The 18398-nt window shown below is 42.5% G+C and overlaps 1 protein-coding gene across 8 annotated transcripts in view; it reads right to left on the minus strand.

Moving 5' to 3' along the window:
* Positions 1–18398, minus strand: part of TENM1 (teneurin transmembrane protein 1) — a 1194370-nt gene that overhangs the window by 406817 nt on the left and 769155 nt on the right. The window lies entirely within an intron of this gene.

An 18398-nucleotide genomic window follows, 5' to 3' on the forward strand; every position in this document is an offset into this window, starting at 1 on the left:
TGCTGTACAGTTCTGGTACCGCAAACCAGGAAAGGTGCCGGTAGCAGCAACCCTCTTCTCTCAGGACAGAAAGCTAGCATGTATCCTCCCAGATGGGAGTGATTTGCCATTGTTGGCTCCTATGACTACTGTTTCTTTCTGCCCATAGGTGCCTGTGGACCAATACCATGGTGGACTGGGTCCACACCTATGCCACACCTATGTCTCCAGCTATTGGATTTTGACAGAGTTTTCAGTTAGCACAGTGGTGGGATTGCCATGACTTATCTATCCAGCTACCGCAGAAAACTGGACTTGTTTGCGAGGATGGAATCCTCAAAAGGCGGGCTGAATACAACCAGGCGACACGTCCTCTCCTCTATTAGGGCACAGAGAAACCATACCAAGCTGTGACTGGGTCATGCAGTGTGGGATGGGTGGGAATGGCTCATGAGTGAAGGTATAGAGCTTACCCAGGTCATTCCTCTGTGTTTGGAACGACAGACTGACACCAGAGACATAAGTTGGGTGCCTGCGGCCCTATGTCAGAACACAATCTGAGTCCCTGAGGGTCGTGTATGGTGGAATGGCTAAAAGCAAGAGAGGTTGGCCCCAACCACCTTTGCCCCTGATGGGAGCCTGTGGGTTTGTGGCTCATATGGCTGGTCCTACCTTCCTGCCCAGAGGACAGGGCTTTATACATGGGGGTGGCCATACCTTCCAGCTAGTGTAAGACCCACACTAGAAAGTTGACCCCAAAATTGGGAGTCCTTTAAACCCAGGCACCACTGTGTTAAGATGACACCTGAGTGGTTTTAACCCTTGGCTATTCTGAGTCCACAAGCCAGTTGTCTTGTGGTGGAAACACAAGTAACTGCGCTTGCTGAGCACAGTGCTCGAGCTCTCAACCAAACCCACTGGGCTCTGGGCCCCCTGACAGAGGAAATAGACCAGATGAGAAAGGTAGTCCTCCAAAATCAGATGGCTTTGGACATTTTAACTGCTGCCCAGGAAGGCCCCTATGCCATTGTGCATGCTCACTGCTGTGTATGCATTGCTGATAATAAGAAAAATGTAAGCCAGGTACCGTCTGCCCTGGCAGGAGAGACTACTGGCATTCAGCACCAGACAGGAGACCCCCTGTGAGAATGGTGAGCTCAACGCTCCTCCTCTTGGAGATGGGCCTTTGCCCTGTTGAGGGATGGGGCTTGTCTCCTAGTGGCCTTCTGCTATTCATTGTATTACTGTTGCTGCCTCTGGGTGCAGGGCTCTGCCCTGTTAGCAAAGAGGTCTGCAGCAAGGGCCCAAGCTAGAGGAGACTAGCTGGCCGGTGAGGAACCCTGAAGGGATGGGGTGTAGGGAAAATAGCCTTGATCAGTCTCCCTCCCCGACCAGCTTCTGGCCCTGACCCGGTGACTTGCCAGTCCGAGACAGTAGAATGAAATACTACCCCTGACCTGGTGACATGCCTGTCTGACACGATGGAATGCAGCACAGGCACCGTCCATCCTAAAAATATACTCTTTTGTAAGCACCCTGGCTGTACGCTACCTTTGGCTTTATATGGTATAAAGGTGTCTGGCTGTTTCACAAGGTGGGCAGCTGAGACATGACGGTGTCTGCTGGCTGTATCCAGTGATGGGGCTGAGTGAGCCCCATAAGCCTGAATAAAGTATGTTTACTTTGCCTTTGGCTCCATGCATCTTCTTCCAGCTCCCCTAGGCTCACACACCTTACTTCCAAGACTCAACCCACCCAGACTCCAGCCTTTTGCAAAAATTGTAAAGGAGGAAAGGCTGTCTTTAGTATCCCTTAGTTCTCCATCTTTCTGCCCATCCTTCTTGTTCCTAGTGCTCTACTGTGGAATTCAACTACCTGATAAACTCCCTCCTCATTCAGATACAATGTTACACCTTACAAAAGGGATATGCTCCTGATGGAGTGTTGGTTAAGAAATGCCCCTGAGGTAGATGAAAGGCAGGCTTTGGGGGACAGGCTGGCTGTGGGGCAAGAAATCTCCACCCTTCTGAAGCTTATAACCAGACCTGAAGGAAGGATGGACGGTTAGTCGTCTGGGAGCCAACCTAACACCAGCTGTGGCCAGCTAAAACTAACAAGGCCATGGCGATGGATTTCACCTAGCAGTCACCCTAAGACTCATGAAACACTCATTACAATACATTTGCATGATAAAAGACACACCCTGCACCGCCATTGTCAGAAAAGGAAAGACAAAATGGCTGCCAGAGCCCTTCGAGTAATCTACACCCTTTGCCAGAAAAATCCTTAAATATTCCTCCCATTAATTTGAATGTACAGCACCTAATTAAAGGGGCACCAATAATAGGATTAATCTCCAACTGGAGAGCTGCTACTCTGTCTATGGAGTAGTCTGCATCTTTCTTTTCCTCTGCTTAAATAATCTGATCCTTGCTTTACTTTTATTTCTGCTTTGCTTGTATTTTTTCCTGTGTGCTGCCAAGAACTCACTGGTCAAGACCCCTTTTCTAGGACTCCCTGGAATGAGGCATCACTTAGCTCCTGCAACACACCTAACCTTTTGGTTTTTCCCCAGAAGTCCTGTCACCCTTTTCTGTTTTAGTAAACAGCCATTGCAAAACAAACAAAAACCAAAATAACCAAGTTTTAAAATCCTTTCCCATAAGACTTATTAGGTAAGGCTCTCCATCCATTCTCTCAGGACTCCCATAAGAATCACATATGACCTCTTTATTTACCTGTGACAAGGTCAAACACAAGGTCCTCTTTTCTAGGACCTGCTGAAAGACCTGATATGGATAAAAAGGGAGGAATGTAGAAGGCACATTTGATCAAAATCCTCTCTGCGTCCCACTGTTTAAAGATGGCCCAATATACATGTGTTTACTAAACATTAACTATTTTCCTCTCCTGGTGAATTATCTTACTGCCCATCTTTAATTCTGAATGACATTTATACCTCACTTTGCTTTACTACCCTTGGAATTTTCATGCTTATTTGAATTTCCCATGCTCGTGTATTAAAACTTGATTTTTTTTCCTGTTAATCTTTTGCATATCATTTGAATTATTGGACCAGCCAAAAAAACTAAGAGGGGAAGGTTCCCCGACCCTGACACAATTTATATGTTTAGTCTGTCTTATGTTATAAGAACAGATTAAAAAAAAAAAGAAGAAGAGGTGGAACCATGAGTCCTAGGTTCTTGTCCCAGTTCTCTCTGTGTTCTTGACTCTTCTGGACCTCAGTTTCTTCACTTTTAAATAAGGATGTTGGATTTGCTAATCTTTAAGATTTTAACATTTTACATTTGTTGAAATATTATGTTGCAATTAATTTTAATTTAATTTATGGACATTAAATGACTTAGTTTTAGGGATATATCTTTTATTAATTGTTAATAACTGCTGCTCTGTTTAAAGTAGCTGTTACACAATGTTTACTAGTTACAGAGTCAGTTATGACAAGTTTGTAAGTTTTTAAGGTAGTAGGGACAGTTTCAATACAACGCTTTCAATTCTATAAATGTTCATTGAACAACTGACAAGTGATTTTTCTGGTAGACTCCAACATGTGGTTGTGATTTATGTCTTCTTTCGGAAATTAAATTCAAATTATTCAAATAAATTTCAACAAGAAAATGTTATCATACTGATACGGGCCATTGAGTACCCACCCCCTCACTGAAAAACTTTGTTTTCTTTCCTATAAAAAGGTTAGCTCCTACCCCCTGCTTTAGATAATTGCCCTGAAACTTGTGATTTATGCTTGTTGATTATAATCATTGAAGCCTAATGTTCTCTCCTACCCATTCCCGGCCTAACTTCTGGACAACTAACGACACCTGAATGACTGGTTGAATGGCCACAGGCTCTATAGAGCTAACGGATTTATTAATTAAAATCTATTTTTCCTTTTTCAGGGGCCTTGAGGATACAGAGGATACCGCAGCAAGATTGCCAGTTGCAACCAAAGAAGCCAACATGGTCTTCTAGGCAGATCTCAAGACCCCTTCCTCTCATCTGAGATCAGATAGGGCGAGAGTTCCGTGAATCCCCCAATAGGTAGGGACAGCTCTATGCCCCTATCCAGCAGGAAGCAGATACAGAAGAAAAGACCTTCTGTCCCTCAACTTCACATAGAGATTTTATGCGGATCATGTTTCTCAAGGGGAAAACAAGGTGGGAAATTAGAGATAGGCATCAGGTCTCTGCATTCCTGCATAACCCACAGAATGCAACCACCCAAAAGACATCCCCTCTCCACCCAAAACTTCCCCTTTTCATTGTAATTATCTACCCCTATGAGGAACAAACTTGTACAAAAGACCCAACTAGATTAAACTGGCCACTCACACCTGCACAGTAAAGGCCACAACGACCTTCATTTCACCTGGGCGTCATTATACCATCATAATATCATACATATGCCTGGAAGTTCATTAATATTATTATAACAGACTGAATTCCAGGAAGGAACATGCACAGTCTAAAAAGATGAGGTAATAGTCTCATGTCAATCACAGGTGTCAATAAAGTGGTCCTACGCCTGGAAAGGAATAGCCCATTCTAGAGAAAAAAAGGATAAAAAACTCCAAGTCCTCACCAGTCCAAGCCCCTTTGAACATTTTGAGCCTTGCTTTTGCTCAGGGGACCGCTGCAAATCCTTTGGAGTGTACTTTTTCTCCTACCCTGTTTCTCTGAAAATAAGACCTAGCTGGACAATCAGCTCTATTGCATCTTTTGGAGCAAAAATAAATATAAGACCATGTATTATATTATATTATGCTATGCTATGCTATGCTATGCTATATTATATTACATTAAATTATATTATATTATAAGACCCGATCTTATATTATAGTAAAATAAGACCAGGTCTTATATTAATTTTTGCTCCAAAAGGCGCATTAGAGCTGATTGTCCGGCTAGGTCTTATTTTCGGGGAAACACGGTAATAATGCCACCTTGGGCCCTTGAGCCTTCTCTGCTGTTCGGGTCCACTCCTATTTCTTTGGAGTGTACTATCTCTTCTAATAATGTATTTTTTCACCACTATATTTCTGTGTCAAAAAGTTGAATTCTTTGCTTGAGACGCCAAGAACCTGGACACTGCACCGAGAAGGGCCCACTCTCTGGTAACAATACTAAATGTCTAAAATCAAATGTTGTTGTTTTTTTCTCTCATTTGGAAAACTATGGGCAAAAAAGTTATTTAATTTTCTAATGAGAAGCAGATACATATAACTACTGTTAATGGGGAACCAATTTCAGTAGAATTTGACTATTTTTAAAATGCTACTCTACTTATGTATCACTTTGACAATGAAGGTGATCACAATTAATAAAGAATAATGTTAAAATAGTAAGTAAAGTGAGGTTTCTCTTTAAAGAGAGTGTGGGGGCGGAGCCCCAGAGAGTAGTTTCCAGGCTCTCGGCCTCACATAGACAGGTGCTGGCTCAGGTAGTAAATGGCCAACTGTGATTGCATGGCCATCAGCTGTGGCTAGTTGGCCGTCAGCTGTAACCAGTGAGCCATTGGCCACTAATATAACTGCTGTGGCTGTGCTAGAGGGAGAAGAAGGAGAGAAAGAATGGGGCTAGCAAGAAGATGGCGGCTGGGCTGGCAAGTGTGGATGGCGGTTTGCGGACAGTGTGGATCCAGCCTCCAGTGAGAGTATAGTGCCGCCAGAGAGAATATAGTGGTATGACTCCCCTACCTATGGCTCCGTGGGTGTTCCTTTTTGGCCTCACCATATCCTGCGTTCTTGTATGGGGAGCGGGACCAGAGACCCTGCAGGTCTCCCTGCACGACAAATGGCGCAGCGAGCAGGGTCCCCCGCACGACAAATGGCGCAGCGAGCAGGGTATGGTGCCGGCCAAAGCTCCCCGAAGGACGGTGGAGCAGTTTGTGTGTATGAACACTCAGTCTCAGGAAGACCAGGAGGAGCAGCTGCCGGAGACCTGGACCCCCGTGGAGGGGTGGGAGGACGTGGACGGTTCTCCCACCAGCACAGGAAAAGCCATGCAGCTGCTGGAGAGATGGAGCCCTGTGGAGAGGTGGAAAGATGTGGACGGTTCCCCAACCAGCACAGGCTGGAGAAAGCGAAGGTCATTGCAGCCCTGTGGGCCGGGGAAGTTCCTGCTCAGGCAGCCCGGATGCAGCACTTGTAGTCCCAGGAGGTAACGCTTGCTGAGTCCTCCATGGGAGATGAGGGTGAGGTCAAGGTCATCCCTCACCCCCAGGACAGCCCTGGTGAATGACTATGGACTATGGGGAATTGCCTTCCATCCCTAATTTAATGGACCGCTTGACTGTTTGTTTGGGAACACACCACCATGTAGTGGAACTGGGGGATATTTGCTTTTGTCTCTTGACTGGCTGCCATTGAGAATATGTAAGCACCTTGATTGTGAGTCGCTGTTGTTCCAGCAGGGTACCCTGAGAGGCACAGAGAGAGTGGCAGTGCGCTGAGAGGTCTGGCTGAGCCCTGAAGATACCCTGGCTGTGCCCAGGAAGTCGGGCTGTTCCCAGAGAGAGTGGCAGTGCCCTGAGAGACCTGGCTGTGTCCAGGAAGTTTGGCTGAGCCCTGAAGGTACCCTGGCTGTGCCCAGGAAGTCGGGCTGTTCCCAGAGAGAGTGGCAGTGCCCTGAGAGCCCTGGCTGTGTCCAGGAAGTTTGGCTGAGCCCTGAAGACACCCTGGCTGTGCCCAGGAAGTCGGGCTGTTCCCAGAGAGAGTGGCAGTGCCCTGAGAGCCCTGGCTGAGTCCAGGAAGTCTGGCTGAGCCCTGAAGGTACCCTGGCTGTGCCCAGGAAGTCGGGCTGTTCCCAGAGAGAGTGGCAGTGCCCTGAAAGCCCTGGCTGTGTCCAGGAAGTGTGGCTGTTCCCAGAGAAAGTGGCAGTGCCCTGAGAAATCCTAGCTGTGCCCGGGGAAACTGGTGGTACCCTAAGAAGTCCAGGAAGTCTGGCAGTGCCCAGGAGTACTGGTGGTGCCCTGAGAGAGCCTGGCTGTGTCCAGGATATTGCATTCACCCCCAGGCTCCTCGCACAGGTCCCCTCGCGGAAGACGCTTGTCGCGTAGATTGTGAGGCGAGAGCCTGTAGGGGTGGAGTGTGGGGGCGGAGCCCCAGAGAGTAGTTTCCAGGCTCTCGGCCTCACATAGACAGGTGCTGGCTCAGGTAGTAAATGGCCAACTGTGATTGCATGGCCATCAGCTGTGGCTAGTTGGCCGTCAGCTGTAACCAGTGAGCCATTGGCCACTAATATAACTGCTGTGGCTGTGCTAGAGGGAGAAGAAGGAGAGAAAGAATGGGGCTAGCAAGAAGATGGCGGCTGGGCTGGCAAGTGTGGATGGCGGTTTGCGGACAGTGTGGATCCAGCCTCCAGTGAGAGTATAGTGCCGCCAGAGAGAATATAGTGGTATGACTCCCCTACCTATGGCTCCGTGGGTGTTCCTTTTTGGCCTCACCATATCCTGCGTTCTTGTATGGGGAGCGGGACCAGAGACTCTGCAGGTCTCCCTGCACGACAAATGGCGCAGCGAGCAGGGTCCCCCGCACGACAGAGAGAAACATCTAAATCCTAGAAAGGCTTTTCCATTATTCATGGAAAAGTACATACCAGTTTGAACGTAAGGTCTGTAGTACCTAGTAGGACATCAATAAATTCAAGGTAATTTTCCAGTCATTTGACCCAATAATATTTACTGCTAAGTTAAACAATGAGTTTAGTACTGTGCTGTATGCTTTACTTCCATTGTATCACTTGTTCTTCATGACCACCTTAGGAGACAGGTACTATTATTGTCATCCATGTGCTTACAGATGAGGACACTAGTTCAGGGAGCTTGTGTGAATTAACTTCCTGAGTTGCAGAGCCAGTAAATGCCAAAATCAGTATTTTTTTTTTTAATTAAAATTTAATGGGGTGACAATGGTTAGGAAAATTACATAGGGTTCAAGTGTGCAATTCTGTAATAAATCATCTATATATCACATTGTGTGTTCACCACCCAGAGTCACTTCTTCCATCACCATATTTGATCCCATTTACACTCATCTACCACCCCCATCCCCTTTACCCTCTTGTAACCACTAAACTATTGTCTGTGTCTATGACGTTTTGTTTCTTTGTTTGTCTTGTTCCTTATTGCTTTCGGTTTTATATCCCACATATCAGTGAAGTCATATGGTACTCAACTTTTTCTTTTTTTTTTTGTCATTTTTTTTAAATTAAATTTATTGGGGTGACAATTGTTAGTAAAATTACATAGATTTCAGGTGTACAATTCTGTATTATATCATCTATAAATCCCATTGTGTGTTCATCACCCAGAGTCAGTTCTCCTTCCATCACCATATATTTGATCCCCCGTACCTTCATCTCCAACCCCCCACCCCCCACACCCCTTACCCTCTGGTAACCACTAAACTATTGTCTGTGTCTATGAGTTTCTGTTTAACTTTTTCTATCTGACTTTTTTCACTTAGCATAATAATCTCAAGATCAATCCATGTTGTCGCAAATGGTACTATGTCATCTATCTTTTGACAGAGTAGTACTCCATTGTATACATAAACCACACCTTCTTTATCCAATCATCTATTGAAAGACACTTTGGTTGTTTCCATGGCTTGGACTCCGTAGAAAAGCTGCAATGAACATTGGAGCACACGTGTCTTTATGTATAAATGTTTTCAGATTTTTGGGGTAGATACCCAGGAGAGGGATTGCTGGGTCCTATGGTAATTCTATTCGTAATTTTTTGCAGAATGTCCAAACTACCTTCCATAGCGGCTATAGCAATCTGCATTCCCACCAACAGTGTATGAGGGTTCGTTTTTTCTCCACAGCCTCTCCAACACTTGTTATGGTTTGTCTTGTTGATTATAGTCATTCTAACTGGTGTGAGGTGATATCTCATTGTGGTTTCTATTTGCGTTTCTCTGATGATTAGTGATGTTGAGCATCTTTTTATATGTCTATCGGCCATCTGTGTGTCCTCTTTGGAGAAATGTCTATTCAGGTCGCCAACCTATTTTTTAATTGGATTATTTGTGTGCATTTTTTTTGTTGTTGAGTTGTATGAGTTCCTTATATATTTTGGATATTAGCCCCTTACCACAGGCATTGTTTGCAAAAATCTTCTCCCATTCGGTTTGTTGTGTCTTTATTTTGTTGATGGTATCTTTTGCTGTGCAGAAGCTTTTCAGTTTGATATAGTCCCACATATTTATTTCAGCTTTTAATTCCCTTGTCTATAATGATATAAATTTCCCTCTTATTACTTCTTTCACTGCATCCCAATAATATTCACAGGATGCATTTCCATTGTCATTTTTTTCTATGTATCTTTTGATCTCTCCTCTTATTTCTTCCTTGACCCAGTCATTCTTTAAAAGCATGTTGTTTAATATCCACATATTTCTGGTTTTTCCTGAATTCTTTTTGCAGTTGATATGCAAATTCAAAGCCTTGGGATCAGAAAATATGCTTGGTAGGGTTTCAATCTTTTTAAATTTGCTGAGGCTAGTTTTATGTCCCAATATATGGTCTATCCTTGAGAATATTCCATGTAGACTAGAAAAGAATGTATAGTCTGATGTTTTAGGATGAAGTGCTCCATATATGTCAATTACGTCCATTTCATCTAATGTGTCATTTAGGGCTACTATTTCGTTACTTATTTTCTGTTTGGATGATCTATCCATAGCTGTCAGTGATGTATTTAAGTCCCCTAGTATAATTGTGTTTTGGTCAATTTCTCCCTTTAGTTCTGTTTGTAGTTGCTTGGTGTATTTCGGTGCTCCCTGACTGGGGGCATAAATATTGATGACTGTTATGTCTTCTTGTTGTACAGTCCCCTTCACCATTATGAAATGTCCATCTTTGTCTCTTGTTATCTTTTTCACCTTGAAATCTGTTTCATCTCATATCATTATGGCTACACCTGATTTTCTCTGGGTACCATTTGCTTGGAGTGTCAATTTCCACCCTTTCACTTTGAGTCTATGCTTGGCTTTGTAGCTGAGATGTGTCTCTTGGAGACAGCATATGGTTGGGTTTAGTTTTTTGATCCAATCAGCTACTCTGTGCCTTTTTATTGGTGAGTTCAGTCCATTTACATTTAGGGTGATTATTGATATGTGAGTATTTCCCGTCATTCTGTCTTTAGTTTTCTGGTAAGGCTGTGTCTCCATTGTTTCTTTGCCTTTTTGTTGTTGTCTATTAATTCTGTGTGGTGGTATTCTATGATGTTTCCCTCTGTTTCTTCTTTTATTTCAGTATATATTTCAGTTCTGGATTTTTTTTTGAGTGGTTACCCTTAACTTTATGTAAAAGAAAGTTTCATAATTATAGTATTCCATTTTCTTCAGCACGCTTACTTTCTCCATTCCCATATTCCGGTTCAGGCCTTTACTCTCCCCCTTTTTGAGTTTTGGTTGCCACAAATTGTCCCTGTTGATGGTGGTCGAATAGCCTCCTTTAGTATTTCTTGTAGTGCAGGTCGTGTATTGGAAAATTCCCTCAGTTTCTGTATGTCTGGAAAGGTCTTTATTCCTCCTTCATATCTAAAGGATATCTTTGCTGGATATATTATTATTGGCTCATGATTTCTCTCTTTCAATAGTTTGAATATTTGGTTCCACTCCCTCCTGGCTTGTAGAGTTTCTGCTGAAAAATCTGACGATAATCTAATGGGCTTTCCTTTGTAAGTTACCGTCTTCTTTTCCCTGGCTGCCTTGAGGATTCTTTCTTTGTCGTTGATTTTAGACAGCTTCAATACAATGTGCCTTGTAGAAGGCCTGTTGAGATTGAGGTAACTAGGTGTTCTATTTGCTTCTTGGATTCGAGTATCCAGTTCTGTCCACAAATTTGGGAAGTTCTCATTGACAATTTGTTTGAATATATTCTCTGTTCCCTTCTCTCTTTCTTCTCCTTCTGGTATGCCCATTATTCTTATATTGCTCTTTCTGATGGAGTCAGAAAGTTCTTGTAGAGTTCTTTCATTTCTTTTAAGTCTCAAGTCTCTTTCTTCTTCTATCTGTGTCATTTCCAGGTTTCTATCTTCGATGTCACTGATTCTTTCCTCCATCTGGTCATCTTTACTACCTAAGCTGGTTATTTCATTCTTAATTTCTTCTGTTGAATTCTTGATCTCCAGAAATTCTATTTGGTTCTTTTTTAAGATTTCAATCTCTTTCGTAAAATGCTCATGCTGTTCTTTGATTGAGTTTCTGAGTTCATTTAACTGCCTATCTGTGTTTTCTTGTATCTCGTTGAGTTTTTCAGAACTGCAATCTTAAATTCTCTGTCATTTAAGTCACATATTTCTGTATCTTTAAGTGCCTTCTCTGAAGATTTTTCACTTTCTTTCTGAGCTGTCTTGTTGCCTTGGTTATTCATGGCGATTACTGGTTTACTATTTGTCTTCCTAGACATCTACAGGAGTGACTTCTGCAACAGGTTGCTAGAAAGCGATCTTTCTTTTGTTTGCCAGTACTTGTTGGTAGAATGTTTTATTATTTCTCCAACTGCAACTTATTTTTCTTCTCCCACACTGTAGTGCTATGTTTTCTCTGCACTATTCCAACTTCTCACACAATGGGGGGATTCCCTGGGAGACGGGCTTCTCCTCTGTTAGTAGTTCGTCTAGGTCACAGGGCGCAGTGTCCCGGTGTGTATGCGGAGAGCTTTTGATGTTCCAAAGCTCTCCCAGCTCCTGATTCAGAGCCCGTATGTTTCAGCAGTTCTGTTTACTCCTGCAGGGATCCGCCCAGATAGGTGGGGTCAGGGGCGGGGTGAGTTGTGAGAGGAGGCCCAGAGCAATGGCAGCGACCACCACCACAGCCGGTCCTGCTTCCACAGGTCTCTCCCCTTTGCTGGAACTAGTTGGGCTGTGAATTTGTTTGCGGTCCACAGTTCTCAAAACAGCAAATTTTCTGTTGTTTTGATCTGACACTGCTACTGTTCCACTTCTAGCACCGGGCAGGTGGGGGCGTGGCGAGCTCTGGGAGGGGAGGGAGGGGGAGGCTAGTCTCAGTGCCTAAGGCTCCGTTCTCTGCTCGGCAGTGAGGGCTTAAACCACCATTTTCAGCCTTTTTCCCTCAGTCTTTTCTCCGAGGTCTCTCCCGTGAGTGTTGGGTTCAGCCGTGTTATATGCTGTCCCCTCAGCCCTGTGGAGCCCTGGCGGAGCCCTAGCAGTCCGAGTTCTTCCCTCTCCCGCAGCTGCGGTAGTTTCAGGAAGCAGCGAGCTGGGAGCACTGAGCTAGGTCTGCGTCCTGCGCCCGTGCGGCTCCGTCTCCGCGCACTTCTCCCTTTCCTCCTCCCTCCACTCGCGCGAATCTCCCACCTGTAGGTGATTTCAGTCAGTAGTGGGCCTCTTCGTCTTGCCTGTCTGCTGTGCAGGGAGTCCTTTGTGGAGTTTTTGTTGTTTGATTCTTTGTAAATTCCAGGGGAGCTTTACAGAGGCTCACCTCACTCCGCCATTTTTCCGGAAGTCCTTGATTCATTTTCTCTTTGGATTATCTATTCATAGCTGTCAATGATGTATTTAGGTCCTCTACTGTAATTGTGTTTTGGTCAATTTCTCCCTTTAGTCCTTTTAGTAGTTGTTGTGTATATTTCAGTGCTTGCTGATTGGGGGCATAAATATTGATGACTCTTATGTCTTCTTGTTGTACAGTCTCCTTAATCATTATGAAATGTTCATCTTTGTCCCTTGTTACATTTTTTAATCCTGATGTCTATTTCATCTGATATAAATATGACTATGCCTCCTTTTCTCTGAATATCTTTTGCTTGGAGTGTCAGTTTCCACTCTTTCACTTTGAGTCTATATTTGTTCTTATAGCTGAGATGTGTCTCTTGGAGACAGCATATGTTTGGGTTCAGTTTTTTTATCCAATCTGCTACTCTGTGCCTTTTTATTGGAGAGTTCAGTCCATTTATATTTAGGGTGATTATTGATATATGAGGATTTCCTATCATTCTATCTTTTGATTTCTGGTGGCTCGGTGTCTCCATTGTTTCTTTGCCTTTTTGTTGCTGTCTGTTATTTCGGTGTGGTGGTATTTTATGAATTTTCATCTCTGTTTTTTCTTTTTTTTAGTTATATATTTCAGGTCCTGATTTTTTTTGAGTCGTTATCATTAAGTTTATTTAAAAGAAAGTTTCATATTTACAGTATTCCTTTTTCTTCAGCAGGCTTTCTTTCTCCATCCCCCCCTTTGCTGGTTCAGACCTTTACTCTCTCCCCTTTTATGTTTCTGCTGTCACAAATTATCCCTATTTATACTGTGAGTTGATGTGTGCACTGCAGTATCAAGTTGTCTTTTTCCTCTTTTTTCCCCCTCTTTACACTCTTTAATTGTATTGTGTCCTATTTGGTGTAGGGGTTGCCATTTCCTATTTCTGTCTGTCTGTTTGTAATAGTACTTATGGTTTTGTATTTTTTTTTTGAGTTTTTTATTTTTTAAGGGGAACAGGACTTTATTGGGGAACAGTGTGTACTTCCAGGACTTTTTTCCAAGTCAAGTTGTTGTCCTTTCAATCTTAGTTGTGGAGGACGCAGCTCAGCTCCAGGTCCAGTTGCCGTTTCTAGTTGCAGGGGGCACAGCCCACCATCCCTTGCGGGAGTCAAACCAGCAACCTTGTGGTTGAGAGGACACACTCCAACCAACTGAGCCATCCTGGAGCTCAGCAGCAGCTCAGGTGCCGTGTTCAATCTTAGTTGCAGGGGGCAGAGCCCACCATCCCTTGCCGGACTCAAGGAGTTGAACCGGCAACCTTGTGGTTGAGAACCCACTGGCCCATGAGGGAATCGAACCGGCAGCCTGCAGAGTTAGGAGCATGGAGCTCTAACCTCCTGAGCCACCAAGCCGGCCCTAGTTTTGTATTCTTTTGATTTTTTTGTTTGAGGTCGAATAGCCTCCTTCAGTATTTCTTTTTTTTTTTTTTTAATTTATTTTTTAAATGTATTGGGGTGACAATTGTTAGTAAAATTACATAGATTTCAGGTGTACAATTCTGTAGTACATCATCTATAAATCCCATTGTGTGCTCACCACCCAGAGTCAGTTTTCCTTCCATCACCATATATTTGATCCCCCTTACCCTCATCTCCCGCCCCCTACCCCCCTTACCCTCTGGTAACCAGTATTTCTTATAATCCAAGTCGTGTGTTAGAAAATTCCCTCAGCTTCTGTATGTCTGTAAAGATCTTTATTCCTCCATTATATCTAAAGGACATCTTTCTTGGATGTATTACCATTGGATCAGAAATTCTCTTTTTCAATAGTTTGAATATTTGATTCCACTTCCTCCTGGCTTGTAGAGTTTCTGCTGAAAAATCTGATGATAATCTAATGGGCATTCCATTGTAGGTCACTGTATTCTTTTTCCTGGCTGCGTTCAGGATTCTTTCTTTGTCCTTAATTTTTGACAGCTTCAGTACAATGTGCCTTGGAGAAGGCTTGTTGGGATTGAGGTAATTAGGTGTTCTATTTGCTTCTTGGATTCAAGGATGCAGTTCTTTCCATAAGTTTGGGAAGTTCTCGTTAACTATTTGTTTGAATATACTCTCTGTTCCCTTCTCCCTTTCTTCTCCTTCTGGTATGCCCATTATTCTTATATTGCTCTTTCTGATGGAGTCAGAAAGCTCTTGTAGAGTTCTTTCATTTCTTTTGTTTTAACTCTCAAGTCTCTCTCTTCTTCCATCTGTGTCATTTTCAGATTTCTATCTTCTGTGTCACTGATTCTTTCCTCTACCTGGTCATTTCTATTACCCATGCTGGCTATTTGATTCTTCATTTCTTTTATTGATTTCTTAATCTCCACAATTTCTCTTTGGTTCTTTTTTAAAATTTCAATATCTTTGGTAAAATGTTCATTTTGTTCGTTGATTGTGTTTCTGAGTACATTAAACTGCCTGTCTGTGTTTTCTTGCATCTTGTTGAGTTTTTTCAGAACTGCAATCTTGAATTCTCTGTCATTTAAGTCACATATTTCTGTATCTTTAAGTGCCTTTTCTGGAGATTTTTCACTTTCTTTCTGAGCTATCTTGTTGCCTTGGTTATTCATGGCGATTATGGGTTTACTATTTCTCTTCCTAGACATCTACAGGAGTGGTTTCTGCAACATGTTGATAGGAAGAGGTCGTTCTTTTGCCTTCCAGTAGGTGTTGGTGGAATGTTTTATTTTCTGTTCTACTGCAGCCTTTATATTTTCTCTTGCACTGTTCCAGGTTCTGAACAAATGGGGAGGTTCCCTGGAAAGCGGGCTTCTCCTCTGTGAGCAGGTCTCCTGGTTCTCAGGTCACCGCATCTGTGGAGTGATGTGGAGAGCTTCTGATGTCCCACTATTCTTCCTGCAACCTGATTCAGAGTCTGTGTGTCTCAGCAGCTCTGGTTGTCCCTTCAGGGATCCACCCAGATAGTTGGGGGTGGGGGCAGTGTTGGTTCTAAGAGGTGGCTCTGAGCAATGGCAACTATGAACTCAGTGCCCTTTTTCCTACAGTTCATTCTTTTTCACCAAAATTGGTTGCGCTGTGAGTCTGTGGTTGCGAGGCTGTAGTTCTCAGAGCTGTAAATATTCTGTTCTTTAATCTGGCACTGCTACTGTTTCTTCTGGAGTCTGCTTCCTGCAGTGGGATGGTGGAGGTGGGCCTAGCTCTGGTAGGGTGGGGAGGAGTCAGCCAGGCTCCATGTCTATGTCTTCCGTCCTCTGCTTGGCAGTGAGGTTTAAACCACCGTTCTTCCCTCAGTCTTTGCTCTAGGGTCTCTGTTGTGAGTGTTGAATTCAGCCATTTTATACGTTGATCCCTCAAGTGGGACTGTGGGCAATAAGGGGTGCACTAGCAGTCTGAATTCTTCCCTCTCCTGTGACTGTGATATGGTTCAGACTACAGGGAGCTCTAAGTTCTGGTCTGCATCCTTTCCCCCATCTCTGAACTTCTCCCATCCCTCCTCCTCCACTTGCCCAATTTGCCCACCTTTAGATGATTTGGTTTGTGGCTCTCTCAGGTGTGCCACACAGGGAGGCTTTGTTGAATTATAGCTGCTCAATTTTTTTGTAAATTTCAGGGGAGATTTCAAGAAGCACTCCCCATACTGCCATTTCTGTGATGTAATACTGAGAATCAGTATTTAAAGCCAGATCTGTATGACTCCATAGTCCAGGCTCTTAACCACAGTGCTATAATGACCAATCCTCTAGAAGACTAAGGAAAGCAATGTAAAATGAATTATGTGGTTTTCAGTTTCATATTTTAATGAATACAGCATCACTAAAACAAGCTTCCAGAATGGTATTTATAGGGTGTGTGACGCTAGAAAATCATGAAAGGAAATGTCTGACCATTTGAAAATGGCCTTACACTGTACTGCTTTTTATGCAACGTCTGGTTTAGTACACACATGACATTATAAAAAAGGAGATATATTTCTACTTGGTAAGTAATATGCAGTAAAAACCTAATATAACAGAAGTGTAATATGTAGTTATAGTTTAAGTTTTGTTGAGACTTCCATAGAAAGTCAGTTTAGCATAACAACTTGGTACATATGACATTAAGTCAATAATTTTTCTTAATAAAGTATTAAATTGAAATTGGTTTGGCATGTTAGTTGTTATAATTGAGCAGAAATTTAAAAACATTTTTCATTTATGAAAACTGTCACCACACATTAAAATATAGGTATACAGAATTTCTCTAAAATATATCATGAATAGTCTCTAGGACTTCACTTTCATTGTGGAAACTGTCTTTTGTGGTTTTCATATGTGTTCTGTGTATGAATTTCAATGTAGTGTAAAAGTTAAAAGATTAGGCTCTGGAATCAAACCACCAGTTTCTAGCTCTATGACGTTGAGAAAGCTTTTTAACACCTGGGGGCCTCTGTTTCTCATTCGGAAATTGAGAACCATAAAGTTACCTTCATAACATAATACATGTTAAGTGACTGGAGCAATTAGCATGTGGTAAATATTTACTAAATTTTAGTTATCAACTTCAAACTACTTAGTGGAAAAGAATTAGAGAGATATGAATTACAATGCAGAAATGAATATGCTCTGATGACAACTGTTGAGGGAGGAAGAAATTTTCCTCTACCCTTCTAGGTTCTTTCGGCTCATCTCATAATCAAGTTTACATGACACGTATTTACAAGAGAAAATAACAAAATTTAATTATATACGTACGTCTGAGACCCCACATACAGGATAAGTTGAGAGACAGAAAAGGAAAACATGGTATATACGACATTCTGAGCTAAGGGATGAGGTAAGATGTCCTGATACTTCAGAAGAGAGGAGGGTAATTCACAGGATGATAAGGAGAGCAGATGTTCAGTAATTAGAAACTTGCCTTGCCCTATAGACAGGTCACAAAAATTATTTCTGGCAATAACTCTTATTGTGAGCAAGGCCACAAATTACTTTCTTTTAGGGAGAGGTAAAACTTTCTCTTGAGCCTGCAGGATCTCAACTACCTTCAGCTCAAAATGATCCACATGCCAAGATAGCACATCTTGGGGAGGCCTGTTCTGAACTGCTTCACCACTATGTGATGACCTTCGATGTCTTGCATGTTTCATTTTCCTTAAACAGATAATTTGTGATATTCAGTGTGAATGGTAAGAAACCCCTAGGCATATGATACCAAATGGTGGCTCTTATGCTTGTAAATATAGAGGAATTTAATAATGGGAGAGCAGGAAAGGGAGAAAAAGTCTAAGTCCTAGTGTATTCAGAACTTTTTCTTCTGCTATCTGTGACCCTTGTACTACCCTCAGCCTCTCTCAGCAGCAACAGGCTAGGAAAGGTCAGCCCAGGATAGAAACAATATTTCTAAACAAGAATGTAAAGCAAATTTCATCTTGAATTGAAAACTAAAACAAACCACGGTTTCTTGGAACGCTAAGCATTAATTTTTACTGATGCATAGACCAAAGCAAAGTTACCTTTACAAAAGCAAACAAAAACAAAACAGAACAAAAGCCACAAACGACCCCCCCCAAAAGAAACTAAAAACACAAGTAACAAGTAGTAACCCAAATAATTATAAAACAAAATATCTTATTTGCAACTAGTGAACCAAAATAAAACTATCTTACTACCATATAAAATTGTAGGCTTTTTAAGATTAAGATTTGGGTCTTTCATTTATTCATTCATTCATTCATTCATTCATTCATTCATTCATCTGTTTATATATGATCTCCTAAAAATATTTAGGATAACGCTTGCTGTACATTTTGTTTTTAATTTCTACTTTTTGAATTGAACATGGCTTGAGTCCCTCTATACTGAATCCTATTTCAAGAGAAATTATAATACAGACTTCCAGCTATTTTCAATGCTTGCAAAGGTCATATATAAGGTCATTCAATGTGAATAAGATGTTGGGAGCACCAGCACTG

Source organism: Rhinolophus sinicus, chromosome 18 (genome assembly GCF_057876585.1).
Source record: "Rhinolophus sinicus isolate RSI-liver-muscle chromosome 18, RSI-T2T, whole genome shotgun sequence".
Taxonomy (NCBI): domain Eukaryota; kingdom Metazoa; phylum Chordata; class Mammalia; order Chiroptera; family Rhinolophidae; genus Rhinolophus; species Rhinolophus sinicus.